The sequence below is a fragment of the Rattus norvegicus genome, chromosome 2 (assembly GCF_036323735.1).
Source record: "Rattus norvegicus strain BN/NHsdMcwi chromosome 2, GRCr8, whole genome shotgun sequence".
Taxonomy (NCBI): Eukaryota; Metazoa; Chordata; class Mammalia; order Rodentia; family Muridae; genus Rattus; species Rattus norvegicus.
Window position 1 is genome coordinate 15,450,425 of NC_086020.1, and position 13,900 is coordinate 15,464,324.

The following is a 13,900-nucleotide window of genomic DNA, read 5'->3' on the forward strand; positions in this document are numbered from 1 at the left end:
TATACAGCAAAGCTGAAATAAAATGAACAAAGTCTCTATGGTGATCTTTCTTAGACGTTTAAATTGATTATGATTTATTTGTTGATATTTTATATTAGTTTCAACAAAGATCCAAGATTTGTAGTGTCTACTTTCTGAAATGTCATAAGGCCACTATAATCATAGTGGAGCACATGTCCCTGTGGCATGGTGGGGCATCTTTTGGGTATATGCCCAAGAGTGGTAGAGCTGGATCTTCAGGTAGATCTATTTCCATTTTCTGAAGAACTTCCAGATTGATTTCCAGAGAAGTTGTACAAGTTTGCAATCCCATCAACCAGGGAGGAGTGTTCGTCTTGCTCTGTATCCTTGCCAACATAGGAGGATGCTTCGGTCCCTTGGGAGGGGGAAGAAAATAATCACAGGAGGCACAGGGTGAGAGCTGGGTGGGAGAGGGGGGGTGGGGGAGGGGAACATGAACAGCAGAAGTGGGAGAAGACAGGATCGAGCCTTGAGGTCCAGCAGAATGAATGGAGCTATAAAACCTTGAAGGGGTAGGAGGTGAGGGGACCCTCTAGAAAGTACAAGAGACCTGGGAGGTCTCAAGACTCAAAGGGAGGGGACCTTAGATGAAATGTCCATCAGTGGGGAGTGGGAAATTGTAGAATCCACCTTCAGTAGAAAGACAAAACATCAAGTGGAGGGATGGATTTACCATCCCGTAGTCTAAAAGTCTGACCCAGAATTGCTCCTCTCTATAAGACCTGCAGGGACAAAAATGGAGAAGAAACTGAGGGAAATGCAGTTCAGTGCCCGGCCCAACTTGGGATCCATGTCAAGGGGAGGCTCCAAGGCCCAACACTATTACTGATGCTATGGTGTGCTTACAGACAGGAGGCTAGCATGACCATCCTCTGAGAGGCACAACAAGCAGCTGAAAGAGTCAGATGCAGATACTTACACCCAACCAATGGATAGAAGCCAGAGACCCCCATGGTTGAATTAGGGAAAGGCTGGAAGGAGCTGTGGAGGAGGGTGACCCCACAGTAATACCGGCAGTCTCAACTAACCCTGAGATCTCTTAGACACTGAGTCCATAAAAGGCAGCATACACTAACTTGTTCAAGGTCCTGACACATATACAGCGGAGGACTGCCTGGTCTGGCCTCAATAGGAGAAGACCAGATGGCCTAACACTCAAAAGACTTGAGGTCCCAGATAGTGGAGAAGTCAGACAGGGAGTGGGGAACATCCTCTTGGAGACATGGGGGAGGAGAAATGGAATGAGAAACTGTTGGAGGTGGGACTGGGACGGGAGCAACAGCTGGACTATAATAAATACAAGTTAAAAAAATAAAGAAAAAGAGATCCCAAAATGAAATGAGTCAAACTTCAAGAATAATATCAGTTCAAAACAGCTATTTCTTCTAAGCTGAGACCATACGTCTCCAGTCCTGGTACATAAGATTTTAAGACCCTCAATTCTAAATGACACCAGGTTACTCTAGTTCTTCTAACAAGTTGAGTATAGTCAAACTCTATATTGGAGTGTTGGGTAACTATGCAGGCCCTCTTTCCTTATCCCTAAAGTCGAGGTGAGGCCCCTGATCTTTTCTTCCAGAGTGGGAAAATTTCATTCTGATGTTTTGGAATCTGCTGTTTTTGTAGATGCTATCTTAACATTGATCATTTAATAGACTTAAGAGAAACCTATTCATGCCTCATTGCGATAATCAAATACTAGCAACAAATTTAAGAGTTGTGGGGCTTTCCACATATCTGTACCAGTTAAACTCTAATGAATCACACAATACTTTATTTCTATACATATCCCCTGGAGTAATGATTTTAACCATATTTCTGTTAGTGTTTAAAATACAATATTTCTTTTTTAAACTTTTTATTGGTTATTTTATTTACATTTCAAATGTTATCCCCCTTACTGGTTTCTCTTCTGTAAGCCTGCTATCTCACCCCTCCTCCCTACTTCTTGAGGGTGCTCTCCCACCCACTCACCCACTCCCACCTCACATTTCTAGCATTCCCTATGCTGGGGCATCAAGCCTTCACAAGACCAATGGCCTCCCCTCCTACTGATGCCAAATAAGGCCATCCTCTGTTACATATGCAGCTGGAGCCATGGGTCCATCCATATGTATTCTTTGGTTGGTGGTTAAGTCCCTGGGGATTCTGGAGTATTTGGTTGGTTCATACTTTTGTTCATCCTATGGGGTTACAAACCCCTTCAGCTCCTTAAGCCCTTCCCCTAACTCCTCCACTGGGGAAAATATTTCTTGTTCACAGAATAGCCATAGCTCTTCCACCTTTCACAAATGACTCTGTTTTTTCTTTAATTACTTAGTGACTTTGAAGTCATTGTGTTGGAAAATACTTTTTGAAAATTTCCAGGTGACAGCAGATGCTTGGAAGGATGTGGAGAAAGAGGAACGCTCCTCCATTTTTGGTAGGATTATAAGCTGGTACAAACACTCTGGAAATCAGTCTGGCAAGTCCTCAGAAAATTGGACCTGAGGACCTAGTTATACCACTCCTATGCATATACCCCAAATTTGTAGGTAAATGGACGTAACTAGAAAATATCATCCTGAGTGAGGTAAGCCAGTCACAAAATAACACACATGGTATATTTGTACTGATAAGTGGATATTGGGCAAAAGCTTGGACCACCCATGATACAACTCTCAGACCATAAGAAACTCAAGCAGAAGGAAGAACAAAGTTTGGTGCTTCAGTCCTTAGGAGGGGGAACAAAGTACTCACAGGAAGTCGAGGGTAGAGGGACTTGGGAGGAAGAGGGGAGGGGGAGGAGAAGGGGGGAGTATCAGGATTTGGAGTAGATGAGGATGATATACAGAGAGTCAGGAAATCGCTTCTCGGCCTTTTGGCTAAGATCAAGTGCAGAGAGTCAGGAAACTGAACAGAGGTGTATAACAGTAGGGGATAGGAAACTGGGGTTAGCCACCAGAAAGTTCCAGATACCAGGAAAGCAAGAGGCTTCCAGCAACCAAAGGAGATGAGATTAAATGAAATGCCCAACAAAGGAGAGGGAGAATCTGTAGAGACCATATCCAGAGGTTAGGCATGGTCCTGGGTTAAGGGATGGGGCCACCCACTCATCTTCAAATTTTTAACACAGAATTATTCCTGTCTAAAGAAAATATGGGGACAAAGTGTGGAGCAGAGTCTGAAGGAAAGGTCATCCAGATACTGTCCCACCTGGGGATCTATCCCATATACAGACACCAAACCCAGACACTATTGTGGATGCAAAGAAGTAGTTGTTGACAGGAACCTGATATAGCTGTCTCCTGTGAGGCTCTGACAGGGCCTGACAAACACAGTTGTGGCTGCTTGCAGCAACCATTGAACTGAACATGGGAATTCCAAGTGAAGATTTAGGGAAAGGAGTGAAGGAGCTGAAGGGATTTGCAACCCCACAGGAAGAACAACAATATCAACCAACCAGACACCCCAGAGCTCACAGGGACTAAACCACCAACCAAAGAGTACACATGGAGGGACCCATGACTCCAGCTGCACATGTAGGAGTGGATGACCTTATCTGGCATTAGTGGGAAGAGAGACCCTTAGTCCTGTGAACACTTGATGCCCCAGTGTAAGGGAATTCCACGGCAGTGAGGTGGGAGTGGGTGGGTGGTGGGTAGATAGGAAGGGGAGCACCCTCATAGAAGCAGGGGAAGATGGGGTGGGATAGGGTGTTTGTGGAGGGGAAACTGGGAAAGGGGATAACATTTGAAATGTAAATAAATAAAATATCCAATAAAAATTTCAAAAAAATAAGAAAAGAAAAACAGAAATTAGATGTAACCAGACAATCTCACAGTGTAGATGTTATAGTAAAACTAATGGCTAGTTGAAGTGTTAAAAAAATGAAAAAAAATGAAAATGACTTATTTGTGAATTCTTCCTAAATCCTCTCTATAAAGTTGAGGCTATACCTATAACTAGGGTTGGAACATATTGCTTTCCTACAAAAATAAAAATAAAAATAAATGAATGTCAAATTAGTTACCACATCCCCTACCCCACTCCTAATAGCTGTTTTTGCTTTCTCTTCCTTCTCCTTCCCCAGACTTGTGACTACTTTTTTCATCTGTCATTACACAATTAAATCTAAAACATACCCAAAGGATTTCCAGCCATAGGTCATGTCTACTACTTTCCCTCTGTCTGAAATCACATTCTCCTTAGTGTCCACAGTGCATGCCTGTGAAAGAATTATGTATAAAATCCTTAACAAGAAGAATGTATTTTCCCCAGGCAGAAAAGTCATTAATACCACCATGTATATGGTAGTGTATGCACAGAGTTAAAGAAATGGGGGACCTCTTTATTTTTTGACACCATCACCTCTAAATGAACAAAATAAATTCCTCCAACTGTCTCAAAATCTCAAAATGTCCTCAAATATTACCTCACAACAGAGCATGGAAGAGGATGTATATACCTAAGAATCATTTAATGTTTGAACATCCAAGTTAGCCTAAAATTTTGAAATTTCTCTAATCTCTGCTTTTTAACTCTACGAACAGTGGTTAAACCTTTCACTCTTTCATCATACTGCCTGTGTCAACTTTTTACTCCTTTTTTGACTATTTTTATTGGATAATTTTTAATTACATTTCAAATGTTATCCCCTTTCCCAGTTTCCCCTCCAGAAACCCTTGCTTCTCTGAGGGTGCTCCCCCATCCACCCACCCAGTAGGGAATTAAGCCTTGACAGGACCCATCCAAGAGCCTCTCCTCCCACTGATGCCCGACAACCCCTGCTACATATGCAGCTGGAGCCATAGATTCATCCCTGTGCCCTCTTATGATGGTGGTTTAGTCCCTGGGGGTCTGGAGGAGTCTGGTTGGTTGATATTGTTGTTTATCTTATGGGGTTGCAAACCCCTTCAGCTCCTTCAGTTCTTTTTGAATTCTTGTCCATACATACCTTACACACTCTTCTAAAAGGATCTTGTCACTGTCCACCACCTCTCTTCTACAATGTTGCAGCCATGCTTTTGAAACAAAATTATGACCATGGCCCTCAAGTTTAAAACACTATTTCCCCTTACCTTTAGGGCTAAGGTGAATCTCCTCAGAAAGGAAAGACATCACCCTCAGCATGCCAGCCTTTATATCTGTTGACTCCTAACTTCATGGACTCTGCCTGCATCTCTCGGCCTCTTCTCATCTAGAGAGCAACGGTGCTGTCTTCTATTTTATCCTTTCTTGGAGCCACACCCACTATCTTCAAAACCATAAAAAGATAAATTGTTATTTAGTGTGTGATCCTCCTGTCCTATTTATCGAATTTTCACACAATTGTTTATTTCTCTTCAAGAGAATGAGTTCTTTAAAGTTTGAAACTCTGAATCAATCTCTTGGTTCTTGCCAGAGGGTTGATTAAAGCATATCACATACATAGTCAAAATCCATGACTAAGAGCTAAGAGGCTTTTGTATACAAAAGGACAGTCTTTGAAGTCTCCGTTTCTTCATTTCCTTTACCCCTCCCCACCCCCCAGGGAATCTTCTCAGTTTCCCCGCATCACAGTTCCCTTGTTTTTGGAAACAAGGCCCATCTTCACCAAGCTCTAAGCCCTTTGTCAGTAGCTAAATCTTTTCTCTTTAATTCACCTTAAGATTCCTTCACTACTGTAATAGAACTACACACTCATCAAGTATTTTATGTGCTCGCACATATACTAAAATTAGAACGATACAGAGATTAGTATGGCGACTGCACAAGGATCGCACACAAATTCGTGAAGCGTTCCATATTTTGGGGGCTGGAGAGATGGCTCAGCGGTTAAGAGCACTAACTGCTCTTCCAGAGGTCCTGAGTTCAATTCCCAGCAACCACATGGTGGCTCACAACCATCTGTAATGAGATCTGATGCCCTCTTCTGGTGTGTCTGAAGACAGGACAGTATACTTACATACATGAAATAAATAATAAATAAATCTTTAAAAGAAAAAGTATTTTAACACAAAAACACTAGAACATACTTCCATTTGTAATATTCTGTTGTTGTTGTTGTTGTTGTTGAAAATACATTTTTCTGTCATAAAATATATCTCTCCACTTCCCTGCTCTACTCCTCAACTTCTCCTCACCTCTGTATTCCCTCAGAATTGAGTAGTCCTCCAAGAGATAACAATCAAACAAGACAAAAACATTAAAAAATAAAAAATAAAGATACAATAAGATAATGCAAAGGCCCTCGTTGAGGCTGGACAAGGCAACCCAATAGAAGGTAAATAATCCCAAAATCAGGCAAAGAGTTGGAGATATACCCGTTCCACTGTTAGGAGTCCCACAAAAAAAAAAAAAAATCAAAGTAACAGCCACCGAAGCACAGAAGACCCAGTGGCACCCATGCAGGCCAGGTGCTTGTCTGAAAGCAAATTTGATGACTCAGTAAATGGGTATGTATTCACAAAGAACTTCCCATTATACAACCAATCAAATTAAAAGACACCTGGACACCATTAAAAAGAGCTACCTGGTAAGTTTTTAATTTTGACAACTTAAAAGCAAGCATTAGAGCATACCCAGTAATTCTATCCCGAGGTACCTTTCTTTCGATGTTTTCCATGGTTGAAGTGAAGGGTCTTTGACTTTTACAGTTTAACTCATTTCAAGTATCTGGCATCGTTGTAGCTGCAATGCTGGATACAGTTTTGTAGTTATTGATGCTGTGACTACGTAGTTAGTGTGTCTATATAGAGAGCATCTCTAGTCATAAACTGTGATGCAAAGGTAATCATTGGCAAGTAGTTTATTCCATGTGAGATGATATATTTTCATTTCAGACCGAGACAGTGCTGCAGGGTCACGACAAATTCTCTCCCCTTCTTACATTATCATAGCTACTCAACCTATGAGGATCAGACATTGACTTCTAGCATTTCTCTTCTCTCCACCATTTTAAGCTATACCTTCTATGGTCTTTGCTCTGTACTAACTCTAAGCCCAAATTTTTTATTTTCAGAAAACAATGTCCTCTTTCATATGTATAGCATTGAGTGCCCAGAACTGGAAATATTTGAAAAGTTGATTGAAAAAGCTGAAAAAGGTTTTATCTTGAAGTCTTCATTTCCCAGAAGCTTGAAGCACTTTGTACCTCAAAAGTTATGCTATGTAGTCATTCAACTTAATTAATGGCCTCAGCTGGCTAGCTTCCAGTGTCTCTGCACTATCCTTCTCTCCTTGGTCCCTGCCCCCTGCGGTAAGGCAACCACAGATGTTATCCACCCTCAGGCACCACACCCTTCTACCAGTCTACAGTTAGAACTGTGATCAGCAAACTAAAATTACAATGAGGCTTTCTTTCTTTCTCCCTCTCTCTTTTTAAGATTTTGAGCCAAATTATACTACATAAGTCTGCATATGTATAAAAAAAACCTCTCCCTTTGTCTGGTTGGTATGTACCTACTTCTGTTTATAATCTTGTATATTTATTGTGATGAAGTTATACATAAGTATGTCTTTTTGATGTGTCACATGTCGTAATGTTACATTAAACGGTTGGGATTATACACAACAGTCACAAATCCCATAATTTTTGTTTGTTTGTGTTTTTAATCCAGAGAAATTTCTCATCAGTTCTCACTTGCTAGTAGCATTTCTTTTAAGGACAGACTCTACGCATCTTCAGCAGAATTTGTATTTGTCATGTCAATGTGATTTCTTCTTGACATATTGTAGAATGAGCTTAATTGGACTTTGAATAAAGTATAAATGTCACGATTAAATTGTTTTACAAAACAGAACTTGCAAATGAATTTGTATTTGGAGACCATCCAAAATAAAATATGAAATAACTTAAGTTGAAAATCAATGGAAGATGTTTTAGTAAACCTTTCTGTCATCTATTCATTAAGCAACAGAGTGATTTATAACTTAGATATGTTACTGAATCAAAGAGCTACATAACATCTTTTACAAAAGTTGAACAATGAATAAATGTTTTAAATTAATATATTTTCTATTTGTATAAATCAATATAAATAGCACAATGAAAGCCTTGAATGATTGGTCAAAATAAATATATATCATAAGAGCAAAGACACTACAATGACACATAATCATGTCCAGTTACAGATTTCTATTTTCACTTACCTCAAGTCTTAGTAATCTTTAATTTTTAATGGACACTCAAAAATTATATGTATTTATGATGTAGCATGTGACATTTAACTAATATAAGACTATATTCTCTAGAGTGTATTACTTTATTTTTGCTGAAATCATTCAAAACTACTTATTCTACCTTTTTAGAAAATTTAAAATACATTCTGATCTGTAGTCACCCTTCATTTTACTGATCTTGCCATATCTGAAAATTAGCCAGATACCATAAAAGGAAGATGAATGAATCACTTAGATGCTATGTTCAGTAACTGTACCTTACAGATGGTCAGAAATAAAGGAAGAAAGAAATGGGGGAAAACAGGAAAAAAAGACAAAATTAAGAAATAGAGGCAGAAAGGAAGGAAGAAAGGAAAAAAGAAGGGAAGATGAAGGGAAGTTAAGAAGAAAAGAAGGAACGAAGGAGGGATAGAAGAAAGGAGAGAGGGAGGAAAGGAAGGAGAGATAGAAGAAAGGAGAGAGGGAGGAAAGGAAAACTATATTTTGGGATTGAGCAACTCAGAAATGTTAAATTCAAAACTCTTTTATCTTCTGTTCAGTCCAGATACTGTTTCCTATAGTATGCTCGTGACTCCTAGACACTACCCCGAGACTTTACTTACAATGAATAAAATTTTACCACAGGCTGATAAACGAAAATAATTAGTTTAATGCAGTTTTCACCCCAAGTCAAATGTCATCTAGAAAGATTTATTAGGGAGTAAAAGAGATAAGCCAAGAGCCCATCTGAAAAATCTAGTATCATTTTTGTGCAAGTAAGTCATTCAATTCAGGCATAAACAACTTAGGAAAATTAAGGTTTTTAAGACTTGCCCTTCACAGCTATCGTGGAAAATCTGTATGAAATGTGTAAATGTAGCAATCCATTTTTGAAGCATAATTATTTTGCAATGATAAATCAAACTGTGAGCGTAAAGGCGCAATGCTAGGGTTAAGAAACTGCAAACAATTAGAGAACAAAGACAGGACTATAGCTGGGTGCCTGTAAGACCAAGCTGGTCTATCAAGGCCAATCTTGTAACAAAGAAAGCTCATAGGGCCTTGCTGTCTTAAAGTCTATCTTATATTGGAGAATTAGCCCACCCCTCTGTTCCCTGACTCATGGATCACAGGGCTGGTAGCTGTTGTCTCTCCTGATGGGATTAAGCACATGGATACTGAAAAAGACAACATGCCAGACAGTTTAATTTCTTCTTCCTCGATAATGTTTTCTATATACAAGTTGTTTGGATGCATGTAGACACAAAAAAGCACCACAGATAACTTTTGAAAGCATGTATGGGTGATTTTCACCTGTATGTACCACTACACAGTACCTGCAGAGAGTATCAGATCTTCTGATCCTGAAGTAGGAGATGGTTGTTAGCTCTGTGTAGGTGCAGGTAACTGAAGCCAGGGCCTCGGAAAGAGCAGCAAGTACCCCAAGTGCTAAGCAGCCTTCCCAGACCATGAATTGCTTATTGTACTCATCCACACTATTGATTGAAGCCTGGTAGTATTTTATAAAAAAAAAGAGAGAGAATTATCCTTAAATCTCAGCTTACACCATGGCAAATTAATATTGTCTTAAAACATGCATCCATTAAACTGAAAATTTTGGGGGGTTTTGTTTTGTTTTCCACATTTCCTGTCTTATTTGTAGGTATTTATAAGATGGTCAAATGTCAGTGTGATGGAGGACAAAGCTACCTTTGGGGATATCACCTGCAGAGTGAAAGCATTCTTCACATAATTAATAGTTTATCTCATATTACAACATTTTCTTTGCATTTGTATGATTTCACTTTAAGAATTCATATAGAAGATCCTAATAGTACAGCTGCAACAGTAGAAATAGCACAATATTTATTTTAAAATATATTTTATTTTATGTTATAAACTAATAAAGTAATAGGCTTCTATTTATCCGAGTGTTATATACTCACTTATAGAATTTTCATTTTGATTGACTCTTAGCACCTTGACCTCCTGCTCTATGTTCTGCTTTTCCTCACTGTACACTGCCATTCACAGTATCTCCCCTTCTACTTTGTTCTGCTGTTGTTCTCAGAGCTTAAATCCTCTACTTTCCAGCTTCCCCACTAATTCCTAGTTTCGTGGTCTTTATCCACATCCACTCCCACCTAGGTGCACATATTTAACAGGAGGAGATTAGAATCTGAACACTAGAGAGAACATATGGTATTTGTTTTTCCTGAGCCTGCGTCACCTCACTGAATATAGCGTTTTCCAGTTTCATCCATTTTTCTATATACTTCATAACATCATTTTCTTTTTGGTTGATGGTACCAAACAAAATGTTGGAGATAAACTTCAGGATATAGGGATAGGCCAGAAATTTATGAATAGAACAGGAGTAGAAAAATAAATAGTGCCTGCCCACAATGGTAAATATAATCTTATAAGAGTGAAGGAAAAACAGAGAGAGGAAGAGAGGGAATAGGCATGTAAGTCAGAATCTATGACTGTAAGATCAAGGCAAGTAATAAACTACAAAAGTTGTTCCTACTGGAAAGTCTCTAATGGCTCCCATTTCAACTACTTCATGGCCAAGAAATAGAGCAAGACTATTCTAAGCTACCATATGGCCACATGTACTGTGTCTATATTTACTAGACACTTTCTTTTGGATGTTAGCATGGGTTGAAATGATCTAAAGATAAATTATCTAGATATTCCAAAATATAAGTAAGAAGGGTAAAGTCAGTTAATAAAACAATCACAGACTGTGCCTGTTCATTTTTCTCAGACTATAAACAATCAAATCTTCATGGTTCTCAGAAAGACAATTCATTGTTTACAGTGGACCTTCTTCACTGTTAAGTTCACCAAAAGACTTTTTAATGCATAAGTTGTATCTACTCCTGTTAAAAAAACATTAGCTATAAGCTGATTTAGGCCACAAAGGAACATCCACTTAAAATTTATGTCAAACTAAAATAATGAAAAACATTTTAAATTGTATTGGTATAAAGAATTCGATACTGAGAGCAATAAATAACAGATGTCTGTTTTCTCAACAGTGTGAACACAAGTGCCATTAACGCTGAAGGAAACTATACAGCCAACCTTGAGAGTTCAATGGGCTTGCCTTCTCACTAAAGGCGTTCCTTTTAATGTCATTTATATCCAGGGATTACCAATATACCTTGGTACAAGGACTCGTTTGTTTTTCATTCTGGTGTGATATGAAATTGTTCCAAGCCAGACTATCTTTGAATATTTGCTACATAGTTTTTAACAAGGTGCTAGTGATTTTGTAGAAGGAACACAGAGCGACATTGAAGTCTTAAGATGAAGAATGAAAAGTGTACTAAGCCAATGCTTTAAATTTATAGAGACCAGAGCAAATAAATCCATATCAAAATGCAAAGTAGTGCCACACAGAATTTTAATCAATGAACACATTTCATTTAAGAAATTTTGATTTCTCAGACTTGTTTTGGTATAACACTTCTGTCTCATTATAAGAAAGGGGTATTTATTTTCAGAAATTGAACTTTACAAAAGAAAAATCCTCTGCTGATTCTTCATATAAACTATATTTAATTGCTTAGTATGTAAATAATTTAAACATGAATTAACTCTTACATTTCTTTTTCTAAAAGAAATTTGAACTTTATGGCCAAGGAAAGTTTGACCCTTGAAAAAACACTTTTCTCTGAAAATCTGTATATATAGTTTAAACTGAAAGGAATCACAAGGTTGTGAATTGTGTGACTATGAGTTCAACTAAATATCTTGTTTATGTGAGCTGTTAAATGCTTTTGGTTAGACAAATATCTTGAATAGATGTGGATTTCTTCTTCTTCTCCTCCTCCTCTTCTTCCTCTTCCTCCTCCTCCTTTTTCTTCTTCTTCTAAGTTAGAGGCTTTCCTTCTGACTTTCATGGAAAATTTACAAGTATGCACAGAAAATGTAAATAATTGTGACACAGAACACCCCAAAATGTTTTCATTTGCTTTCTTTTATCAGATCCATTTACTGTGAGTAGCTTTCTGGGTGACACTCAGTATTCCAGCCTAGACATTGCTCTTCTCATAGACAGAAGCTTTCTTGAAAACAGTGTCCTAATTGGCTGCTAAAGCAGTAACAGCAAGCTCGACTCTGCCTAACGTCTGTTTAGGTCACTAAACAGGTCACTGTCTAAAGTGTTTCATAACCAGAATGGCAAGTGGGAGGGCACATTTTGGTAACCCCTGTCATTTCTCTGTCTTTTCCACGTAAGTAAGAAGAAAGGAGAACTATGGGAAAGGTGTAACTAGTACTGAGAGTGACAGCACTCTCAGTCCAGAGATAGACACTGTGGGCTGAATTACTCATCAAGGAAGAAATGTAGAGTCTGGCGATGTACCAAAGGTGGTAAAGTGCTTGTCTCACAACCATGATGCATGGTAGAGCATGCCTAAAACCACAACAATTGATGGAGGCAGGCAGATCACAAGTTCAAGGTCATTCTCAACTGCATAGTGAGTTTGATGCCATCCAATGATACAAATAACCCTGTTTTAGAAGAGGAGTAAAAGGAGGAGGAGGGAGAGGCGAAATGCAATTCCAGTCAGCATATTTTATATGAAGTCAACGGTTTCAACTATTGGACAGTAGATTTTTGTGTTCTCCAAATTACTTCTTCTGCACTTGAAAACTAATACGACCAGATCATAGAGGTCTGGGGACACTGAAAGGATTTTTTTTTGTTTCTGTTACTTTATGTATATATTTATTTATATTTATTTATTCATTCATTCATTCATTCATTCATTCATTCATTCTTTCATTCATTTATTTGGGTAGATGTGTGTGAGAGAGAGAAAGTGTTACATACACCATAATGCAGGAGCAGAGATCAGAAAAGGAGACTTACCGGGTAGATTCTTGCCTTCCATTATGTCAGCCTCAGAGACAGAATTTTAGACTTGGCCATATGTACCTTTAACCCTGATCTATCTATATAGCTCATCTGTAAACCCATCTTTTCAATAAAATCTGGTACTAAAATTCAGGAGTTGAAATCACAGATTCCTCTCCACACTCCCCAGATTAGATTCTAACCTTCACCAGTGATCCCCAAGAACATTACATAATCTTCAGTTTCTTCACATATAACAGATGTGGTCCTAGTGCCGTGAGGTTGGAATGAGTCTGTATAGACTCATTTAGCACACAGACGGACACACAGCAGCCACATTGTGACCATTATCATCATTACCTCTTTCAGGAAACAAATTATATACATGCACATAAAGTAGACAATTATATAATTATGTTCAAATTTACTTTCTACTTCAAGTATTTTGTGATCCCAAAGTTAAGCAAAGATATAAAAGACTAAGTAATTATTCATTTAATCTATGTAATGTATTTGATCTGTAGCTATAGATCATAATTGTTCTCTTAATTTTTCTTATGATCTTTTTGAGGTGGTTAAAAAGCATTTTGGATAAAGAGCTTTCAATAGCTGTTAAACAACACAGAAATTAAGAATGGGGGGGGTGCTGTTCATACTCTTTATTGGAAATAATTTAAGTAAAAAAAAGAAACCCTGATAAAGATACCTGATTTTCTTTTTATTGTGGATACACTTGAGAGTAAAATTCACAATTTGCTTTCTGACACCTTAGTATTGAGAGTTCCTTGGAATCTGGCTTTGGGATTTGTTCACACTGCCAATCCCAAGTAGCCTTAAGATGTTTACTTAAAGATAGAACTTTAGAAGATACTAACTCTGAGACAAGTG

The 13,900-nt window shown here is 38.3% G+C and overlaps 1 pseudogene; it reads left to right on the plus strand.

Moving 5' to 3' along the window:
* The first annotated feature begins 5,698 nt into the window (after nucleotides 1–5,698).
* On the plus strand, nucleotides 5,699–5,793 carry LOC120101191 (U6 spliceosomal RNA; annotated as a pseudogene).
* Nucleotides 5,794–13,900: the final 8,107 nt, after the last annotated feature.